The 23226-nt window shown below is 37.1% G+C and overlaps 1 protein-coding gene across 1 annotated transcript in view; it reads right to left on the bottom strand.

The window, feature by feature from the left end:
• Window positions 1–18770, bottom strand: part of CDH18 (cadherin 18) — a 689972-nt gene extending 671202 nt beyond the window's left edge. Inside the window, exon 1 of the mRNA XM_080377753.1 lies at window positions 18757–18770. The gene's annotated coding sequence lies outside the window, so the exon portion shown is untranslated. The remainder of the gene's footprint in view (window positions 1–18756) is intronic.
• Between the last annotated feature and the right edge of the window lie 4456 nt (window positions 18771–23226).

Below are 23226 nucleotides of genomic sequence, written 5' to 3'. Positions count from 1 at the left end.
ATATAAAAAAATACCACTTCTGTTTTATATTTTGCTTGAAAAACAAGGGAGGAACACAGGGGAGATAAAGAAAAACACCTTTTTCTTCTGACTTGGTATTTCCATTTTGAGCAGATACATAATCTCTCTGGTGCCATGGTCGGCACAACTAGAGAGTAGCCACATGAAAACAGCTCCCATCAAACTGAGATTAGTTCCTTGGTGAGAGGGTTTCTAAACTTCACAGACTCTTGTTGCAGGGCGGTACCTGTCTTCAAAAGTCTCTCTGTCACCTTTCAGTCATACTGTTGTTACCTTTTATTTCAAAAAAGAATTAAATGGGGGAAGAAAGATAGAACAGATAGCTAATGTTTTGGCTGAAGTCATACCCTTATTGCAGGGTTTCTACCAAGCAGAGGAAGGTTTACCAAGCAGAGGAAGTTTGCTTTTTTTTTTTTTTTTTTTTTTTTTTTAAAACAGTGTTCAAATGTTGTTTTACCAAATTCCTGTCATGATTTCATGAAATAGAGTTTGTCATACACTGGATAAAGATGTACCATGTAACCATCTTGTCTCCCTGAATGTTTTCTTTCTCCTTTCTGTGGGATTTATGTAGGTTTTGTTCCAAAGTTTTATCCCTAAGAGCAGACATTGCATGGATCACAACGATGAGAGGCAGAAAGAACTGGTGAAAGGTAATCTTACACATGCATCATGCATCTCATGACACTACGAAATTTTAACTTTAGAATTCATTCACAGTATCTTCTGCAATTTCTGTAGAAGTGGTAAATGATGTATGAAATGAAATATTTTTGTTGACTGATTGTACTGAGAATTCAGATAATAATGTTATATTCACTGCTGAAGCATATTTACCTTACTTGCCACAACATTTGATATTAAGACAAGTTGTCAAAAGTTTACTTGAATCAAAAGAGTTAGAGAATGAGGGCAAGGGGTTTTTAGGGCAAATAGACTATTCTAAGGAATAGCAAAAGAGAAGAAAAACAGTATTGTCACTGAATAACCCAATTGTTAGATCTCATCTTGGAAGTAGGTCACCTTTTCTGAGGAAGGATGAGATTGCCCTAGAGATGGAGCCATGTAAGGTTAAGGCAAACGATTCAGGCATTAAAAATGTCTATTAGAAAAAAAAAATTGCACCTATTATGAGAAACAGGGGTTAGGGTCTATAAAATTATGTGGTTACAGTTATATTTACAAGTGAAACAGAGAATGTTTAACATTTATTTGCTACATGTAAATCAGTGGTTTCTGTGAGTTACTGTTCTGTTTTTTCTGGATTAGACCCTTAAAAGTTTTTCTTTTTATGTCCAGAGACTTATAGGCTCAAAGCAGCCTACTGACAATAGGCTAGCTTTTCTTCAGCAGCTTGTGTGAACCACTAGGACTTAAAGACTTTATGAACAGTAAATTTAAAACCATTGTTCTGGGGTACTCTGTCTTACTGTTTTAAATGGTAAGTTAAGACACATACATGCATGTAGAATTACATCTACCTTCAATTTTTGTAATACAATCTTCTCACTTGATCTACTCAGGTTTGCTTCCATCTTCAGAAGTGTTGTGACTCACATTTAATGTTACTGTTGTTGAAGTCCTTACCTTACTAGTCTTGTGTTCTCTGTTGCTTTTTTGACTTCTGCACTTGAAACTGTCAGCACAGAGAACTGACAGGTTTTTGCCAAACCAAAAGCAAAGGCTTCTTTGCTTCCTCAATATAATTATTTCTTCTTACCCTGTATAAACCAGAGATTAGGAGAAGAGGTGAAAAAAGTATGTATCAGTGCAATAAATAACTTCTGGTGCAGCCATGATTTTGTTGTCGTTGCCTTTTTGCAGAGACATTAGCTTTGTTTTATAGGGGAGAATGCTGCTGCATTTAATATAGGAGTGGAAGTGTTGACCTCTGTGTTCTTTCTCCTTCTCCTTCAGACTTTCAGTAAAACCTTTTTGACTTCATTGTTTGGTCTTTAAAGCAGTTAATATATCTTGTGTTTTAATGATACTTGGAAAACTTCCTGTGAAAATCGCCTACCTTGTTCTTTGAATTCATGACTGATGGGTTTATATGGAGAAGACCTAATTATAAGAAAGCAAATATTGTAAGATGGAGAAATATGGGAATGTTCCTACTTTTCTTTGGAAAGGTCGTTTTTATTGGGTTAGGCTTTCTGCAAAAGGTATATTTCCCATCCCACATATTTCTGGAATCTCAGGGGGTAAACTAAAATTTACTATGGAAGACATGGTAAATAATCCAGAAGATAGATTCCAATGTAATTTTTTTTTTTCACTTTTCACAAGAAAGTGAAGAAATATGTAAAATCCTACCCTTGATAGTTCTTAAACAAAATAATATAATTAAAACAATTTTTACTCTATTTCTTGTTCCGTGGTTTCCTCTCCGTTTTTTCTTCTTCTTTTTTTTTTTTTTTTTTCATTTTAGTTGTGTTTTTTCTGTTCTTCACTTAGTAATAGCTGATGTTGTACTCTGATAAACTTTGTCTCATTAAGTGTTAGTGTCTGGTACAGCCCCAGTAGCCCTCAACAAGACTCATTGGAGGCACGGAGCAGATCGAAAAGCAATTAGCATTCTGGCTTGTGATAATTACCCACAGTATGGGAGGCTTATCCAAGATGTAGTTTCCACTGTGTCTAATAATAGGATTCTTTAAACACTGATATATTTTCATGGACACACCAGTGCTCTCATTTCATTCTGTCACTTATCTCAGATAGGGGAAATAAACATCCCTCACACATTTTTTTCCTTCATAAAGTACACCACTGTTCTGACAACTTGTAGTGTCACCTAAAAGTCACCTTGATTCGTGTTTTAATCAGCTGGAACAAGGCAACATCTCATTTATTTCTGCAGTTTCCTTGCTCTGCAATGCACTGATTGCCGAGACATAGAAATCCAAATTGAGCTCTGATTAAAATGGAATGAGGATGCAGATGCTGCTGTTGGTTCAGAGGGGCACTCTGCTCTGTGCTAGGAAAGGTCAAGGTGATTCAAGTTCCAATTAAAACAGAAAGATTTGCTACAGTTTGGGAATATGTTGCATTATAACAAGTTTATGCTGTGACAGGTTGAATAATTTCTGAATCATTTGTCTGATTATTAGGGGTTTTTAGAGCAAGAGCTTACTTAAAACCAAATTATTTTCCACATACTGCAGCAGGACCCAATCCTGTTCTGATAAAAGTACTGTTTCAGAAGCTTGGAAATCATACGTTATCCCCCAAACATAGCCAGTACTGTGAAAAGATTTGAGCTTTAGGTGAATTTTGATTTACTGCCAATTTTCAGCACCTGGAGAAATAAATTATTAGTTCAAACACATTTTTATTTTTAACTAAATCTAAAGGAAATGCATAAATCAATGGGTGGTTGTCTAGTTGTGCTAGAGATGAAGTATGTATGTTGCCTTTAACTCTTAGCTAAATATAGCTAAAGAAGAAATTATTACAATAATAACCAGTGCCATATAGAGATTTTAAAAACAGATACTGATGGGTGAGTTGCAGATACAGAAATCATACCTCATTTATACACTTCAGGCTATGTCTGTTGTAGGACAATCCATTTATCGGTAACATCTTACAATGCATGAAATTGCCTATTGACTCAAATGCACTTCTGCTGAACAACCCTACAGCCACTAATATGAAAGAGACAACATGATATTATCCTTAGCTGCAGAAATCATGTTTTGAGTCCTGGGAAAGCAGTTATGCCATATTATTGAGGCAGAAGCTGTAATAATACCAGGTGAGTTTTAAATTTACTATCTGAATCCTTCCAGGAAAGAGTAACAGAAAAAGACCGATTTTTCTTGGAGACTAAAACCAGATAATGTTACCACACTGGAAGAATATTGTAGGGGATTTTTTTTTGTTGTTTTTGGTTTTTTGTGGTGGTTTTTTTTTTTTTTTTCAGGGTTGGGTTTTTTTTCATTTATTTATCTATTTTATTTTTGCTGAAGGTATTGACAATACTGACAATATTGTAATGGAACATTTTTCTTAGTTAGTATTGCACAGCTTCCTTATTCTTACAGGTGATCTGAGATACCATACAGTCTCAGCGTGGTACCTCACCCTCACGATGGAGGAGACAATAAGAAAGGGAAGAAAAATATATCTGAAAACGTTTCATAGATGGCTCATGAGATTGAAAGGGTGATAACTTATTAATGAATAAAATGTGAGAGCAGCTCTCCATTTGTGGACTGAAACTATGCAAAAATACTAAGCAGGAAATTGTTAGGAGCAAAGAAAGGGCCTTGATGAAGATACCCATGGGAACAGATTTCTGAATATTATTTCTTACTGACAATGCAACAATGACCCCATTGCAATCAGTGATTTCTGAAGAGAGAATGGAGAACCATGCTAACTTTACTTACTGTAAGGATACATCAAAAAGATTTTTCCCCCCATTCTTTAAGTTCATTTGCTGTTTTTTTTTCTGAGAAGCTGGTAGATCAAAGGTTCTGTATGACTTTGCTTGATCTAATATCTTATCTTCTATAGCCTATGTGTGGTGAGATTGCTGACCTGTATTTTCAGTCCTTGACAGAGAGCATTGTTCAGAGAAAACAGTACTTACGCTGCATTAGAAATTAAACTGATCCATCAAACATTTATTGAGTGGTCTGTCATTGTCACAAACTGCAGACCCCAAATAACAAAAATGTGCTCTGATCTGGGTAGGCTTGGGATGACAAATTAGTAGTGAGCGTTGAAGGTATGCAGAGTGATTAGTTATACAATGCCCATTGTGCCTCTGAAAATCTTTCCCTTATCCTATAACTCTTTTTGACATTATAACCTATTTACAATGTCCTGTTCAAATATTTGGGGATGCTAAATTACGTCTCATTTTTCTAGATGCTCACAAAGGTGAAAATAGATTGCTTGAATCTACAGACAGTAGAAAAGAAAATATCCACCCCTTTTTTAAATGGATGTTTTCCTATATTTTACTCAAAAACTGTAGTATTTCTCAGCCCTATTTTCCAATGTCAATGGAAAATATTTACCACACTAACATTAGTATTAAATTCTTCTATCCATATTTGAATATCACTAATGATAAATGAATTATGTTGAATATTAATGACAGTGACCAAATCATATAATGCAGAATTTGACTAGCATAATACCTGATAGTTTAATAGTATTTAGGGGCTTTAATTTTGAGGCTGACTTCATACTTTTCTTAATTGAATACTTTTAGCTGTTCAGTTAACTTTTTCAGTGGTTTTTGACTACAATGAGGCTACAATCCCTGTAGTAAACTAAGTTGGCTAGAATTAATTTTCTGGCCCTGACAGCAAGTGGCGTGCTAACATTTTTGTGTGTACCCTTTTCCAGACTGCATTTCCTGGGGTTTGTTTGTGCATCTTCATATTTTACTGCATGCCAAAGACCTTTCCATGTCAACAGCAGTCCCTGGGGGATGCATCTGCCACCCTAGCCCCAGTGACACCACTTCTTCACCGGGCCCATATGTCTTAAGTGCTGCTACCCTTTGGATGCATTGAATAATAGGAAGCTGCAGCCCTTTGCTATACTGAAATGTTCCAGAGTCTTGATTTATAGATTTGGCATGCCTTTGAGGAAGAAGTACATTGTTGTTAACCAGGCATCTGAAATCACACTTGGACTAAGTTAACTCTCAGTGTTCCTAATGCAAAAAATTGTTGACAGCCTATAAAACCAGACAGGCGTTACAAATGTCTGTTACAGATGTAGAAAAAGAAAGAACAAACTATACTTCGTCTACTTACACTAAGAAAGTTTTCTCTCTTCATTCAGCTCAGTTCATATTTCCCTGTCTTAACTGAGACTGACTTTGATGCCAGCGATTCGCTTTGAGTAGTGGTGGGTTTGAGGAGCCTTTCCAAACAACTTCTTTTTTCAGCGAAATCATAATGTGTCCTCACATTTTAACTCACTTCCCTTAAAAAACAGGTAATCTCCAGAAAGGCAGCAGACAAAAGTCCTTGGTCCCTGCAGTCTGTCTACAGATGGTATCTGGGAAGGTGCTAATTTGATGTGCTCCCGTGCCAAAGAGAAGGCCAGCAGTTAGGCAGTGTGGGTGATTATATATGCCAGCACTTAAAACTAAGACCTGACCATATATACTTTACCAAAACAACCAAAACCTGACAGTACAAAAATTTAATTCTTGGGGTTTTTTTCACACCAGGAAAATAATAGTGTCAGACTTGAAAATTCAAAAATCTTGTGGTTTCAAACCGTGCTTCCCCCCGCCCATCTTCTTAAATGCATTCAAAATTTATTTTCCATGAAAAGGATTTATCATATTCTGCTTTTGATTTCTCACAGCCTGAAACAAAATCTGTTGCTCTTCAAATACTGTCATGATCACTGGCTATAATCAGGGAGGGATTATAGGGATCAATTACACACTGAGTTTCTTCAAGGTACTTGTGACCAATTGTGTTCAAAAAACAATGTTTTGTTCCATATTAAATAATCTGTCTTTTATTAGGTTGTGTGTATGTGAGAAAGAAGAGAAGGTTGTCTTCAATTTTACTTGTATTTATTATAATTTTTAAGTCTGGATAATCAACTGTAATGTTTGTTGTACTAGCAATTAGCGTCAAGCTTACACACAGATGGTGCGTTGTTCCTTTGCTACAGAAAGGACCTATCTCTGAAGAATTAACAGCAACACTGATTGCTTACATGCTGAATATTCAAAATTCCAGTTGCTTAAGAAAGCTGATATTAAACCAATTGTACATCAAAAATTGGCCTCATTTACCACTCTACTCTTGCTGCTGCTATTTTACTTGCAAAAGCTGCATTGCAGCTTATAAATTAAGATGCAGTTTTACTCTCTGAACAAAAGAATATGAACTCAAAGCTAGGTTACAGTGCCTGCTCTGTTACAGATTTGTTATAGGATCTGGGGGTAGGGAACACTTCAGTAGTAGAGATCCTCAGGTGATTTTGTACTGTATCTCCACTGGTATGAGTTAAATATCTTATGTGCTTTACTACAGGCCCTAGCCTCACTAGTTATTTTTAAGCTGTCGCTTGAAATGTGTGTGTTGCAATGAACACTGGAATAGGAAACAAAGCCCTGAGATCCACAGGAGTTTTGTTTTTCCTTCCACCCTGCTCGCTATTAGCTGTGTTGTATTTGGGTTCAGAGCATCTGTGCTGCAGAGAAGTCTGGATGAGCTTCTGATGCTTGTTATGGGTTTCAGCTGATTAATATTTGGTGCACCCTTGGCCAGTCTGTGCGGGGTTCGTAAAGGGCCCATTCTAAAATGCTGAGGATGGTCACACTCCCCTGCTATGAAGAGGTATGGCTTGTGACTCTCCAGAGCACATTCTTGTATGTATATGGATGCTGAGTAGTTGTCTTCTCTTCAAATTGCTCTGCACATCCCCACCCCCTCACCCCCCACCCCCAGCAATTCAGGCTCACAGTTTGTACCACCTTATAGTGTACTTGCACATTGTTAAAGCAGATTAGCTTCTACCTCTTTATCTCATACATTAACAGTCTGTCCTATTTGAAGGGAAAACCTGTCCATTTGTGAAGACTTGTGCCATGTAAATGCTGTACTTTTTGGTTTTTTTTGTCCCCTATATAGAAGAAAATACTGTCTTGGATACTATGAGCTCATGGCTTAATAAATATGACAGCTGCTGTAATTGTTTTCTCTTCTGGCACTACTCTAATAAGAAAGGGCTAGATGACTGGTTCTTCTATACTTTTATCTATTTTGGGCTGCCAGATGCAATAAGATCGAGCTTCAGTAAGTTAGAAAGATTGAACTGATATAAAGTAAATATTATCTTAGATTATTTAATCCTTGCACACTTTACATAATAACTGCGTCTTTCCATATTTCCTTTGAATTGTTGGTAAAGCATAGAGGATATAGGACAAGTTCCTACTTGCAAAGATGCCTCTTGACTGATTTAGTGTGTAAATATTATAATAACTGGGATATTTCAGGAGGATGTTTTGTAATAACTGAACAAACTGCTGGAAATTATCTCAGACTTTAGAGATGTGATCTTGTAAGACTCAGAATTTTGCTTCATTCTTGTAAAGATTCAGAAGAAAGTAAGTGCTATTGATATGGATAAATATTAAATATAAGGCTTTACATTGCCAGGTGGTGTAAAGCAATATAGACCTTTTTACCCTGAGATTGTAGAATGCATTTAACCTCTGTTGAGACTCCAAGACCTGTAACTTTTCTGCTTTCTTGTATTGTAAGGTATGAGCTTACCTAAATTTGTTCTCATAAACTTTCCTTGATTCAATGATAAAGAAATCTGATTATATATGGCATAGACTAACAGCTGAAGGACTAGAATGTATTACTTTACAGAATATCTTTAGTAGTCTCCAGCTCCTCAGAAAGATTAATGTTGCACTTAAGCCTTCTCTCTTTCTCCCACCTGCACCTCACCCCCCCACACTCCCACCCACCCCCTGTTACAGAGCACTCAGTTATGGCATAACCTTACTTTTATGTTCAGTGGTCTGAGTGAGAATAGAATTAAGTTAGCTTTAAATGCTTTGAAAAATTTTTATAACATATCTGGTTATGCTTTCATTATTGCAAAATGTTTTCTAAAATTGTTAAGTTTTTAATAGTACTTTTTATAAAATAGGATTTTTGTAAAAGAGCTTTTCCCTGGTAGTATGCCACTACTTCTGCAGAGAAAGCAGAATTATCTAGGGCCAGAAGGCAGACTGGTAGTTCTAAAGTTTACTGATTCCCACTTTAATGTTTTGGCAACAATTTTAATTTTACTGGTATAGTCTCTTCTAGGAAACTACCATAGGAACCTCTGCTATCTGCATAGTCAGTGAAGACTTTAAGGCAGTGTTCTCATTGCAAGCATGATTCAGGGGCACATTGCTCTTCATTGTAGGTTTAGAAGGTCTCAATTCCTAACAGATTAGATACTTAAAGCAAATAGTATGATAGACACATATATTTTAATACTGACATGATGAGGAATTGTAGAATGTGGACCATTATGTGCAGTCAACCATAGCATATGTTTGTGGAAATGCCTTTACTTGGTCTTTTTAGGAACTGCAGCTAACATCATGTTATTCATTAAGTGATCATTAGATTAAAAAGAGGAAGAAATGTCTAAAAGGATGATAACTCTTTTTAAATTTTTATTGTATTATTAAAACATCAAGATTAATGCAGAGACAGAAATGTATATTCTGTAGTGGCAGATGAAGCTCCAGTAGGTTCAACATAAAGCCAATGTACATTTACAATAGTGTTCTAAACTTTTCAGATATTCTGACTTTTGAACATGTAGGAAGCTTTGAAGAAAAAAAAGGCAAAAGAGTAATTGTGAATAATTAACAAAAATGTGCAGTGTAGAATAGTTGTCAACATTTTGGATGCTTACATACATTTAGGAAGCAACATATACATAAATATAAATACTTTGCATTCTCCTCCAGAAAACACTTAGTTGTTCATTAATGTATCTAATTAGTCCCTGACTCTTAACAAGCAGCACCTTAAAAATATGGCATGGCTTACAGCATGGAAATGGAAATAATTTTGTACCTAAAGTCAGATAAAATTTAGGGTCACTCCAAAGCATAGAAATAAAAAATCAAGAAGGGCTAACTCAGATGTGCAGAATTACTAAGTTTATAGTGATTGGTTTGGGTACATCCTCTGTACTCTAATGCAGCACAGAAGAACAAAGGGTTTTTAAACAAATGGACAATAATTCTGGGGGTGGGATGGGAGAAGGAAGTTTATCTCCTGTAATATATAAACCAGCCTGTGAATGAGTAATTCATTTTTCAAGAGATTGTTGAGTCCAGTAGGATAGGTAGACTTGAAGTATGTCTAACACCACAATTGTGCAAATTAAATGAAGGTTAATAGAAGCTCAAGCTTCATATCATAAGATGCTCACTTTCTGGGGCAAGAAAGTTTTTTTCCTTGTGCAGCCTTGTATACATTGGCTAGCTGGATTACTGGGAAGAGTTTAAACACTAATTGTTCTTCAAGTAGAAAAATATTGATTTTCTCTTCATTATCCTATTCAGAAAGACCGAATACCCTGAACTGTTTAACAGCTCAAGGAGATGTACATTGTGTTATCTTCATGGGTCTAGGAGAACAAGGACATATGTGTGGAATATACTCTGCAGTTTTAACTCCAGTATAAAAATGGTTTTCTCAACAGACCTTCTGAATCTCAGGGGAGAGTTCAATTTTTTATTTTTGTTTTACAATGGGAAGGATCTTGGCTCTGAAATGTGTAACTTCTCTATGAGACTCAGGAGACCTTATGTGAATTCCTAAAAATATGTATTATTTTCTTCTAGTTCTTTGTCACCAAGACAGAGAGAAATTAATGTGCCATATTAATAGCAGTTTGTGAACTTCTGAGTCTTCATCAGAATGGACCAATGCCAAACACATTAACTAATACAGGAGTTCACTTGTAAGAGTGGCTTTCTCTGAGCAACCAAAGACAATACACCACTTATGACCTCATTAGAAATTTAGTAACTTAAGCTTTTTGAAAAATGTGAATATTTTAAAGATATTATATGCTTTCATCTAAAAATACAAAATGTGAATAACCAGTTTTGCCTTCAAGTGCTCCAAATTAGTTTATAAGCTTAATAATGTTCTGAATTACTACTGAAACTGTACTTCTGAATATAACATACATTTAGTTGACTATACAACTCCACTAGTCAAGTGTATCTTTTTTTCTGTTCATTAAAATTAACAGTTTACAAAAATTCCCATTCCCTACTTGGATATAATATGGAAATTTTGTATGTTTCTTAACCATTAAAAAAAAAAATATTTAAAAAAAGACAGATATGAACTTTCTCAATTTTGATATATTGGAGGTGAGGGTTATTCTATTAACATGATTTTTGGTAAAAATGCCAGATAGCTACTTTTTTTTTTGCTTGTTTGGAAATCATTAATATTTACTGAGGAAAAGAATAAAGACTATAAAATGCAGTAATGAACAATTGCTTTGCAAAAAGTCCTTTCAATCTAGCATTTACTTGGAATGCAAAAAAAAAAAAGAGAATTCCCTCTGTATTTCTAAGGACAGTCCTGATTCAGCCATGCCAAAGGAAGCCCTCCAATGTCTTTGTGTTTCAAAGATTCAGGTAACATCTTGCAAGATTGACTGCACTATTGATCAGGTACAACAGATAGCAGCTTACTTTAGAATACTAGTGTTGAACATTAAAATGAAAACCTTTATCAGAAGTCTTACTTTTTACTAAGAATGAATCCTTGTGCCAATGAAGTATTTTATTATAGGGTGCTTTAAAATAATTAAAAAATATTTTTCATCATTATTATTTTATTTCTATTATTAATATATAACATATAATATATAATATATTATATCACATATAATGTAATATATTATGTATAATATATACTATATATAATAATATAATTATATTATTAATATTTAATGATTAAATAATTAAAATTAAAAATTAAAAATTAAAATAAAAAATAAAAAAAAATCCTTTGAGAACTAAATTGTATAAACCATTTAAAATGTAAAGAAATGTATACATTATTCAGTGAAAGGTCTCTGTTGTCTGTACCTCCATGGGAACACAGGTTTTGCAAAATACGTACCATTTCTTTATGGTAACATCTAAAATAGCAGTGTCTTTCTCTTGAAAGCTATTTCCACAAATTCTAATTACACAGTTTATCTTTTCATGTATTTGAAATAATTCATGAACAGAAGCCGACTGAAGATATTGGCAACCATAAATAGATTCTTCCTAATAGCAGGCTTCACACAAAATATAATCTCACATTTATGATGCAGCACTACTTATTAAAATAATGTCTTAGGTCAAAGCTGGATTAGTTTCTTTTCTTGTTTTGGATTTTAACCATGGTATGGACAAAAAGCTCTGTCTCACTATCTCTGTTCATGAATGGCAGATGTCAAGCTCCATTTTTAGCTATATCGTCCCTTTGGTTTCTGGTAACATGGAAATGTATTTTAAAATATCTTCAAGCAGTGACACATGAGTTCAGAGTGACACTTCAAAAATAACATTCCTGGGAAGAAAATTGGTTTTTAAACCAAAGCATTCCATAGAAATCATTTCGATCTCCAAATCATTCAATAAAATGTTGCTGTGTATTTGCTGAGTCAGTCAATAATACCAACACATTTTTGAGAACAGTCACATTTTCTATGTCGTGTCACTTTGCAGCTTATTTTTTTATTCAATACCTTTGTCTCCTGAAGTTCATTGTATGTATCTGAAAAAAAAGAGTCATCTGCTTATCCGCTGGAAACTGGGAAAATGCCATATAGTTTTTCATAGTCTTTGCTATGAGCAAATTAAACTCCCAGTAGAAACACTTCCATCTGTTTATTCATATGTTTGAAAACTAAAAAATGAACAGCACAAAAAGTCAGTGTTAGTTTTCATGTTCCCACTATATGTTCAGCTGACATGCATTTGTGCATGTATATGTATACACATGCCTATATGTAAATATGCATTTATATCTTTGTTTGGTTTCTTTTTTTTGTTGTTTTTATTTTTCATTTTTTTTGTTTTGTTTTGGTTTTGGTTTTTTTTTCTTTTCTTTTTTTTTTTTTTTTCCATAGGAGAGAATTTCTTTCCAAAGCACTTGGTATCTCTGGTTTGTTTTCTTCAAAAATTTGCAGCATTGACTCATGCCATCTTTAGACACACATTTCTTTCATAGATACACTATTTCTTTCTATTTATGAAATCATAATTAGTTAGAGAATGCAAGGTATTTTCACGTGATGATATAAATCATTACATTAGGTAGTTAGTTAATCTGACCCACTCACATGGTATTGCTTTATGACAAAGCCATTATCAATGAAAAAAAAATCTTATTTGCAGATGCTAAAAGAAAGCCATGTGTAACACTGGTGCAAAAGAATTCCTTTTCTGAGTAGTGACAGCATATACAAATGACGTTCTTTTAATTTTAAACCTTTTTCCTTGGTGTCACCATTTTTAACATAAATACAAATTTAGTACAAATGAGCAAGACAGTACAATGCTCATTAAATTGACTGGATATATTCTCACTGAACTTAGTAGAAAGCACTGAGCCTAAAACTGATAGATAAGTTAATTTATGGGAGCAAAAGTATAAGAACCCTGGTTTCATGGAATGTAATTGGTGAGCTGATGATCAGTGCTACAACAGTGGAAAAAATATTTCACCTCAGCTTCCCTTATTTTCACCAGCTCAACAGTGCATGAGTAAAAGAAAGATGTTTAAGAGCACTCCAACACCAACTAGCCTATAAGCCCTGAACTCTGAAAATTGCCTAGTCACAGCATAGACTTGGCAGGCTATAATTTTGTTTTATTTGTTCCTATTAGCCACCTCTGCATAATTCCTCTGTGTGAGCTGCAGGTGGTTGAATTTTTCTGGTTCCAGCTAGGAAAGCAACTTTGCAATAGGGCAACTGATGTAAAGAGTTGCTGGTTACTGGAGCTATTTGTCTTCTAGGCTGAATGCCACTGAAACCAGAAATCAATACAGCCAACAAAGCCATGTGAAAAGACTTTAGTGAAGTCTACATATTTCAGAGGGAGCTTCTGGTCCTTCCCTCTGTGATATATTAAGACTCTTGATGTAAATATGTTTAAAGAAGTATTTAAGTATTTATAAATGCTTTCCCTGCCAAAGAAAAATGGAAGATTTAGGTGCCAGTATACTTAGGTTGTCTTTTCCCGGAGACACCCTTCTGGCTGTTTTTTTTTGTCTATTACTTCATGAGACTCAGGACATGCCAAAACAGCAGGTAGTTGGAGTCAGTGTCAGAAGCTGAACAGTGAATGACGATCACTAGGAACAGTGTTTTTTAAATGGAAGAGGGGAAGATTATGAAGTTCTACAAAGAATGAAGGGTGGAGTTTTTGTTTGTTTGTTTGGTTTGGTTTTGGGTTGGGGTTTTTTGTGTGTGTGTTTTGTTTTGTTTGTTTGTTTGTTTTGTTGTTTGGGTTGTTTGGTTTTTTACCCCAGTAAGATACGATTGCTGAGGATGAGAAACTGCATTGGGAAAAATAGGAAAAGAAAGAACCCAACCAAATGATTCTTCAGTTAGTGGAAGGTGAGCTCTGAAATGTAAGTATTGCTATCACAAAGGAGATTAATGTTATATGTATGATTGCATTGGGTCTGCGTGGCACGGTGTGTGTGTGTGTGCTACAGGGATGGCTTCTGTGAGAGGATGCCCGAAGCTTCCCTCATGTCTGATAGAGCCAATGCAGCTGGCTTCAAGATGGACCCACCAGTGGCCAAGGCTAAGCCTATCAGTGATAGTGATAGCACCTCTGTGATAACATCTTTAAGAAGAAGAAAAAAGTTACTGTGCCACAGCAACTGCAGCCAGAGAGAAGAGTGAGAATGTGAAAGAAACAACTCTGCAGATACCTAGATCAGTGCAAAAGAAGGGGGAGAAGGTGCTCCAGGTGCCAGAGTGGAGATACCCCTGCAACCTATGGTGAAGCCCATGGTGAGGCAGGCTGCTCCCCTGCAGCCCATGGAAGTCCACACTGGAGTAGATATCCACCTGCAGCCCAAGTAGGACGAAATGCTGCAGAAAGTGGATGCCCAAAGGAGGATGTGATCCCATGGAAAGCTTGTGTTGGAGCAGGCTCCTGGCAGGACCTGTGAGGAGCTCACACTGGAGCAGGTTTGGTGGCAGGACTTGTGGCCCCATGGGGGACCCACGCTGGAGCAGTTAATGAAGAACTGCAGCCCATAGGAAAGACTCGTGTTGGAGGAGTTTGTGGAGAACTGTCTGCCATGGGAGGCATCCCATGTTGGAACAAGGGAAGAGCGTGAGAAGTCCTCCCCCTGAGGAGGAAGGAGTGGCAGAAACAACATATGATGAAATTGCTGCAACCCCTATTCCTTTTGCCCCTTGCACTGGTGGGGTAGGAGGTAGAGAATTCAGGAGTGAAGTTGAGCTTGGGAAGAAGGTAGGGGTGATGGCAATATGTTTTTAAGATCTGAGTTTATTTCTCATTATCCTACTCTGATTTGATTGACAATGAATTAAGTTAATTTCCCCAAGCTGCGTATTTTTTGCACGTGACAATAATTGCTGAGTGATCTCCCTGTCCTTATCTTGACCCATGAGCCTTTTGTTATATTTTCTCTCCCCTACAGCTCAGGAGAGGAGTGATAGATTGGCTTGGTGGGCACCTGGTGTCCAGTTAGGATCAACCCACCACAATGATGTAGTAATTATTTTCTACTTTCTCAAACATTTATTTTTAAGTGAATTGAACCAGGGTCTTGATGCTTTTATGTGGAAGAAAATAGAAGTTCTGCCTTTAGCTTTGATCCTACTTCCAGATGTTCACAAGATTTTTTTCAGTTTTCCCCCTACTGAATTTCAAAAGCAACAGCTCAATTTTTGGCTACAGAGTAAAGGAGTATTAAGAATGGCTCGTGTGTTAATATGTATGTGTATCAGCACATTTCTTTTCCCTACACAGACTGTTTTACTGATACTTTCAACTTGGCTGAATGGAAGGAAAATATTTGTGTATAAACAGATGGTGTTAACTGAGTGAGAACTACTTTCCATGACAGTGTAATATTAACAAACTGAGTGTTTACATTATAAAGAAGAAAATTGAATTATGATTTTGAATAAGAGGGTTGTGGAGCCCTTTATACTGAAGTGGCTGAAGTTTGTGGCCATCCCATTCATGCCAATGAAGTACTGATTCTTCATATCTGTAGGTGCGAAACCATAATTACTTAAGACAATGACTTAAAGTCCTAACTAACGATGAAAACTCTGTTTCCTTTTTATCTAATCATACTCAGACACATCCCTTGCCCTAAGAGTTTATGTCTTTAAAGAGACTGAAAGTCTCCTAGGCTACAGAGGAAGCAAGAATTAAAAAGGAGGGTGTTTCAAGAAAATTACAGATACAAAGTTGTTGTATAAACTGGATTTATATTTCAGTTGTGAATGACACGTAAGCTTCATGCATCCCTATGGCATCTTTAGTTCCCTCTGATAGCTTTCATAAAGTCCTTCCAGACAAAAATAGATTAGGATTTGCTGTGGGTTTCCCTGAGTAGACCTTTGCTATAGACTGTCAGATTTGGGTGAACAATTAGAAAAGTCAGAGCTCAACTGAGACCTTAGGCAATATTTGATATCTTGACACTAGAGGATAGAAGATATTTCTGTGAATGTTGAATGTCTACCTGAACTCTTCTGGAAGAAGTAGGTCAAACAGTAAACAGTTACCCAAAGATGCTTGAATTCAGAAAACTTGATTGGATTGCAACTTACTTGAAGTACTGAGTGAAAGAAAGGCTGCCAGTTGTTTTGGAAAGGGTAGAGTGGTTCCCATGCAATACTTGAAGAGTTAAACTCAGAAAGGGAGGTAAGATCATAAACTCAGAAAGGGAGGTAAGATCATTTGGAAGGCTGAATTATTGTTTTCAAACAATAGCATGGATAAGCGCATCACCTCATCCTTCACATGTGAAAGGCTGCTGGTAGCTGGATTCAGCCTTGGCAGCTTACAATGTCAGCAAGCTTCCTGATAGTAAGCATAAGAAAAAAAATATTTTTTTTCTGTGCTACTCAGGCAATGATGAAGGGCTACATGGACCTAGAGACTTTTCTGACATGGTTAACCAAGAAACTGCTATCAAGGTGCCAAGTAGGTTCTGTAGTAGTATGTACTGACTCAAGTAATAGCAGCAGTAAGATTGCACTACCAGCAGCAATTTATGTGAGACCGTATTAGCAAACCAGGGTAGCAATATAATATCAACAAATGTCAGCTTTCTGTATTTCTGTATTTTTTAGACTCTGTCCAAATCATAATCTTAACACTGAATTTATCATTTTCTTGATACTAGCCCTATAACCCAAACTGGTCAAATTTCTGAAGTTTCACCCGGGTAAGTGAAATTCATCCAGTGGCCAGTTCTACTCCAAAAGCAAGAGGAGGAAAGCAAGCCCTTGTGGGTCTTCTGAGCATTTATATGTATATATACAAATGTGGCTTACAACAAAACTTGGTTTTAAGCTCTCTGGAAATCAACACAGGTTCATACATATAAAAATACAAGAAAACCTCCCAAATTTTAGATTTTGTATCATAATGCCTAAATGATTGAAACAACTTACAATAGATAAATGGAATTTATAATTCTATTTAAAATGAAATTAAATATCTGCAACAAAGGAAACATTTTAATATTTTACATATTCTCTCTGCAAATGTCAAAATAACTTCAGAAAATGTGGGTTGTTTTTCTGTGGACTAGAGATAAAGGTCAAACTTGGGGAAAACAAAAAATAAGATAAAAATTCTCCATATTGTGTGCTCGCTGTAACTATTAAGTTTTTTCCCAGCTGTAGCTCAGATAGATGAGTCAAATGACATTAGAATTAGCTTTCCAGTTATGCAGAGTTGTCTTTATATTATAGACAATATTACAGACAACTATAAAATTGCACAATTTTCCAGAAACTCTGTGATTGGCAATTACTCTGCCATGCTATCTAGACAGAAAACAGTATTTCATTATAAATTATTTCAGTGTGCAAGAGAGAGGTTGTCTTGAATATTTTTAGCCCAAAGGAAACTGAAACCGTACATGTGTTTTCAGACTACTACAAACATTGATCTGGATGAACCTTATGGTAAATTTCAGCAAGACTTTTCAGCCTTGAAACATTTGTATTGCTTAAGTAGGTAATATGAAACTAAAATCAGTGCAGGTTCAAGTGTGAATATAAGAAATGGACTACTGTTTGATCTGTAGAAAAAGTATGGAGCATATTCATAGCTTGTTTACAGCAGGAGGCCTGGAATTTTTTGCATTTCATATTTAAAATCTATTTGAAAAAGAGTTAGTAACAATGATGCTTCAAGTCAGCTTTAGCAAAATGACAGAGGAAAATAAAAAAAATTACTTGCATTAAGTACCAACCCATGTGCTCAGAAAATGTGACTAAGTTCTACCAAATCTTATCACCATAGAAACCATTACAAATACAAGAAAGATACTAGACTATGTGTTCAGTAAAAGAAAAACAGAGCCTAAATCAAATTATGTCTAAAAGTACTTTAACTCAATTGCAGCTATGCTGTTATTACCTGATGAAGTTACTCTACCTGGTGTCACTAAAACTCATTAAATAAGCACCAAATAACCATGGAACTGAGGTAAAAATGAAGAAATAACTTACTCACACTTGAATGTGCTAGTGATTATCTCTGAAATTATGAGTCTGGGACAAAGCTGAGCTTTGAACACGTAGTACTTTTTTTTTGGCGGGGCAGGGAGATGTTCTTTGGCTTTTTTTACTTTTATTTTTTCAGTAGCTTTTTATTCCTCACCCCCTCCCAGTAACTGTTTATAAGGTGGGTGTGTTACTCAATTTATTTATTTGGTCCGGCTTTTGTTTTTTAATAAAGGTCTTTTAAGGTACTTCCAGTAGCTTCCAGAAGCTTCTTCAGGTCACTACCTGTGTTACAAGAGAATAGAATAATTTCAGTTGGAAGGGACCTACAATGATCATCTAGTCCAACTGCCTGACCGATTCAGAGCTGACCAAACATTAAAGCATGTCATTAAGGGTATTGTCCAAATGTCTCTTCAACACTGACTGGCTTGGGGCATTGACCACCACTCTAGGAAGCCTGTTCCAGTGTTTGACCACCCTCTCAGTAAAGAAATGTTGCCTAACTTCCAGGCTAAACCTCCCCTGGCACAAGTTTGAACCGTTCCCATGTGTCCTATCGCTGGATACCAGGGACAAGAGCTCAGCACCTCCCTCTCCCCTTCCCCTCCTCAGGAAGCTGTAGAGAGCAATGAGGTGATTGCTCTCAGAATCTGGAGCAGCTGGGACTACCTGGTGTTGGTGTTGGCTGAATATAAGCTGGCAGTGTTCCCAGATGACCAAGAAACAAATAGCAGCCTGGCTGGTATCAGAAACAGTGTGGCCAGCAGGACTAGGAAAGCGATTGTCCTTTTGAACTCAGCCCTTGTGAGGCCGCACCTCGAACCCTGTGTTCAGGTTTGGGCCCCTTGCTACAAGAAAGACATGGAGGTGCTGGAGTGTGACCAGAGAAAAGCAACGAAGCTGGTGAAGGATCTGGAGTACAAGTCTTGTGAGGAGCAGCTGAGGGAACTGGAGTTGTTTGGCCTGGAGAGGAAGAGACTCAGGGGGGACCTTATCACCCTACAACTGCTTGGAAGGAGGTTGAAGTGAGGTGGGTGGGTGTCAGTCTCTTCTCCCAAGTAAGGAGTGGTAAGACAAGAGAAAATGGCCTCAAGTTGCACCAGGGGAGATTTAGATTGGATATTAGAAAAAATTTCTTCACTGAAAGGGTTGTCAAACATTGGAACAGGCTGCCCAGGGAAGTGGTTGCATCACCATTCCTGGAGGTATTTAAAAGACATGTAAATGTGGCATTTAGGGACGAGGTTTAGTGGTGGCTTGGCAGTTTTAGGCTTACAGTTGGACTTGACGATCTTCAAGGTCTTTTCCAACCTAGATGGTTCTATGATTCTCTGAAATATTGCAGCAGGGAGGTGAGAAGGCTATGTGCCATTAGGGAGGATAAAAGGGGGGGTTGACTGGGGCTTCATAGAAACTTTGCAGAAGGAAGAGCACAAATTCTGTGGTGTAGAGAAAGATGGACATAAACAGGCTATGTTTGAGTGACTCATAGATGGAGACCTGACAGATGGGGGAGGCTTGAAGCTTTTGACTTTCAGGAGTAGGAGAAAGGCTGCTTCTTTGATATCAGATCTGAACTTAGAGGAACGGACTGTGCTGTACAGCTCTGTGCTGTACAGAGCAACAGGCTTTGTTAAGGAGGACTTACAAGAGAGCTGGGCCTGAAACAGAGTGCTAGCACCAAGATGGACATCTTCTGCTAGGAATAGAAGCACCTAGCTGCTGACTAGGCATGCTGTCACAGAATGGTTACTGCCTGCCACAGACTTAAGGCCTGGATTTGTGGTGTCAAAGAGAGACTGCAGAAGGCCTGCGGCTGTTAGCTATTGCTGTGAGAGGTACTGAGAGAATTGGCTGATGTTGTCGTGAGGCTGCTTTCTGTCATCTGCAGATGGTCACAGAGGCCAGAAAAAGTTGATGACTGGAGAAAGACAGACAGGCAGACAGGTGTTGCACTCATCTTAAAGGGTAAGTGGGAATATTACTGGAACTGCAGGTAGAAGCTGGTCAACCACACTTCAGTCCCTGGTAATACCATGATGTGAACAGAACACATACTGGCCATGTGAAGGTGTTGGGGAATCTCTAGCATAAATTTACCAAGGGTAAATCAAGCTTCACTAACCTGACTGTCCTTTATAATAAAATTATCATTTGCTGCTGGGTTTATGAATGCAGGGAGAGAGGTGCCTGTTTTCTGCCATGACTTGGAGAGTTTTTGACCATCTTGATCAGATCATCATTGTATTCAAAGGGGGATTTTACAATGTAGGTGGGTGGGGTAATAGTTTGGTAGAGTGCTGGCAGGGTGGTTGGGCCCAGAGGGAAGGGGTTAACACTTCATACTCAACAGGATTTTGTTTCCTAGTGAAATTCCTCAGGGGTTTATCTTGAGGCCTATCCTTTTCCGTGTTTTGATCAATAACCTGGACAAGGTGGAAAAATGCACCTTAATCAAGTTTGTGGATGACACTGAGCTCTCTTTTACAGCTGGTATGCTCCAGAGCAGGGCTCTAAATGACATCTCTGCATAGATGAATGGCGTTAATTGTTAAAGATGTAAGCAGATTGGCTTGGCTTGGGGACCAAAAGCTATTCTTTGTTATGCTCTGAAACTTGTTACTTCCATGACAGTCAGTCCAAAAAATTTTATTTTGCAGAAATTTTGAAATGAGCTTAAGGTAACTCCTGATGACAAGCCTTTATGACCATGACTTTAAGTGCTGTTCATGGAACATTTGTGCATTTGTGCTTTGATCTGTATTTTAGCTATATATAAATGCACACACAGAGGCATGTGCTCATATATAAAATGGTGTATCACTATAAATTATAAAGATTAAGTGACATCTGCTATAGATATTTTTTTTTTTTTTACTGAAAAGCCAATCAGTTCTTTTCATCGCAGTAGTTCACTTCTTCTTAAATAAGGCATAGTGGAACACTCTGTTTTTAAAACTGGTTTGCTGAAATTTTAACTTTGAGGGAGTGTTTCCTGTGTGTTGGTTCACTACATAAGTCAGTATTTCTAGTTACCAAAGCTGTGTTGATCATTATTTTTTGGATAACTTGGGCTTGTTACCTGAGGAATTGAGTATGGTGTAACATTCTCTGAACCTGTGTCCAGTGTGTTGGTACATTTATATACTTCAGGGCAACAATGTGGATGTTAGATTAAATTCCAGAAACAGTACAAACGTGCTGGCATGGCTAAGGATTCCTACTCATTTGTTTGGACTTTTGTGCTGTCCAGAAGTAGCTACATTTTTTTCAATTCTAAAGTAAGTATAGTCATTTAATTACCATTATGTTGATAACATCAGTTTTCCATCATGTAGATGCGATGAGTTAAGTATAACAAAGTAAAGCTACTATTCCTGTACAGAGTTCTACAGTGATGTGATTTACATCAGAACACTGCAAAAATCTGGTTGCAGTTCTGAGAGCTGGCTTTCAATCTTATTAGTACTTGTCAAAATAATTGAGTATAATTATCTCTGTAGAAAAGAAGCTTTCTGCACAATTAAAAATCTAAGTTGTTAGCTATTTTAATGAATTTTTTAAATGGCTTTTCATCAAGCTGGGTGAATTTCACATTACATTTTTAATGTCACTGTTTATACAAATGCTCTCATAACTAAAACCCTTTGCAAAAACGTCAATAGAAAGTTAATACTCTGAACCAAGGAGGAAAATACATGTAATTATTTCTAATAAACTGTTACAACTACACTTCCAGTATGGCAAAAGGCTGTTCTAGTTGTAGAGTGGGACTTCCCTTGGTTTTACTAAGTGCTTATCCCAGGCGTGTATTCTGCAATTCTTAAGAATCAACTCCTGAACAGGATAGAGTGCTGTGCGGGAAACTGCAGTGATGTAGGGCCTGCAAGGAATTAGTTGCCTGATTATAGATACCTAGCATCATATGAGATGCTAAGGTTACCCAGCCAGGCTTCTGGAGACTGTTCAGGAAGAGCCTAGGTCTGCTGCAGGTCCAGTAAAATACTGGGCAGCCTGTGGTAATACAACTTCATTAGATGCTGTGCTGTTTATTGGCTGGGATATAGCTGGGTTGGGGTTTTTTGTTTTTTTTTTCTCCATAGCAGTTCATATGGTGCTATGTTTTGGATTTGTGACCAAAACATCGTTGATTACACAGGCATGTTTTAGCCATGGCTGAACAGTGCTTTTCTGCTTCTCACACTGCCTAACCAGAAAGTAGGCTGGGGGTGCACAAGAATTTGGCAGGGGACACAGATGGGACAACTAACCCCAACTGACCAGGGGATATCCCCCACCATATGATATCGTATTCAGCAATAAAAGCTTGAGGGGGACACGGACGGAAAGGATGGGACATGGGAATATTTGGAGTTACTGCGTTTGTCTTTCCAAGTAACTGTTAGGCACGATGGTGCCCTGCTTTCCTGGGAATGGCTTAATGCCTGCAATGGGAAATAATGAATGAACACCTCATTTCACTTGTTTGTGCATGCAGCTTTTGCTTTCCCTATTAAAGTGTCTTTATCTCAGCCTACAAGTTTTTTCACTTCCCCTTCTCTCCCATCCCACTGTGGGGAGAGTGAGTGAGTGGCTGTGTGGGGCTCAGCTGCCTGCTGGGCTTAATCCAGAAAAAAATATGATTTGAAACCAAAATTAAGTATGCATGCCCATGCACTCTCAAGCAGGTGGATGGGGGAGGTGAACTGATACACAATCCCAAGCAAAAGTTTCTTGTCTCTGTGAAGGCCCTGGAGAATATTCAAAGTTCACAGACCAGGTTATATCCTCCTTGATGGATGGTTCTTAAAATTAACAGGAGTACAAATTTTAAATCCAAAACACTTACCTTTAATTACAGATATGAGGCACCTAATCAAATTTGATAAATAAGTATTAATTTTCCTTGTTGAC

This window comes from Falco punctatus (genome assembly GCF_963210335.1).
Source record: "Falco punctatus genome assembly, chromosome: 3".
Taxonomy (NCBI): domain Eukaryota; kingdom Metazoa; phylum Chordata; class Aves; order Falconiformes; family Falconidae; genus Falco; species Falco punctatus.
Note: the sequence above shows the minus strand (reverse complement) of the source record. Positions and strands in the feature narration are given on the sequence as shown.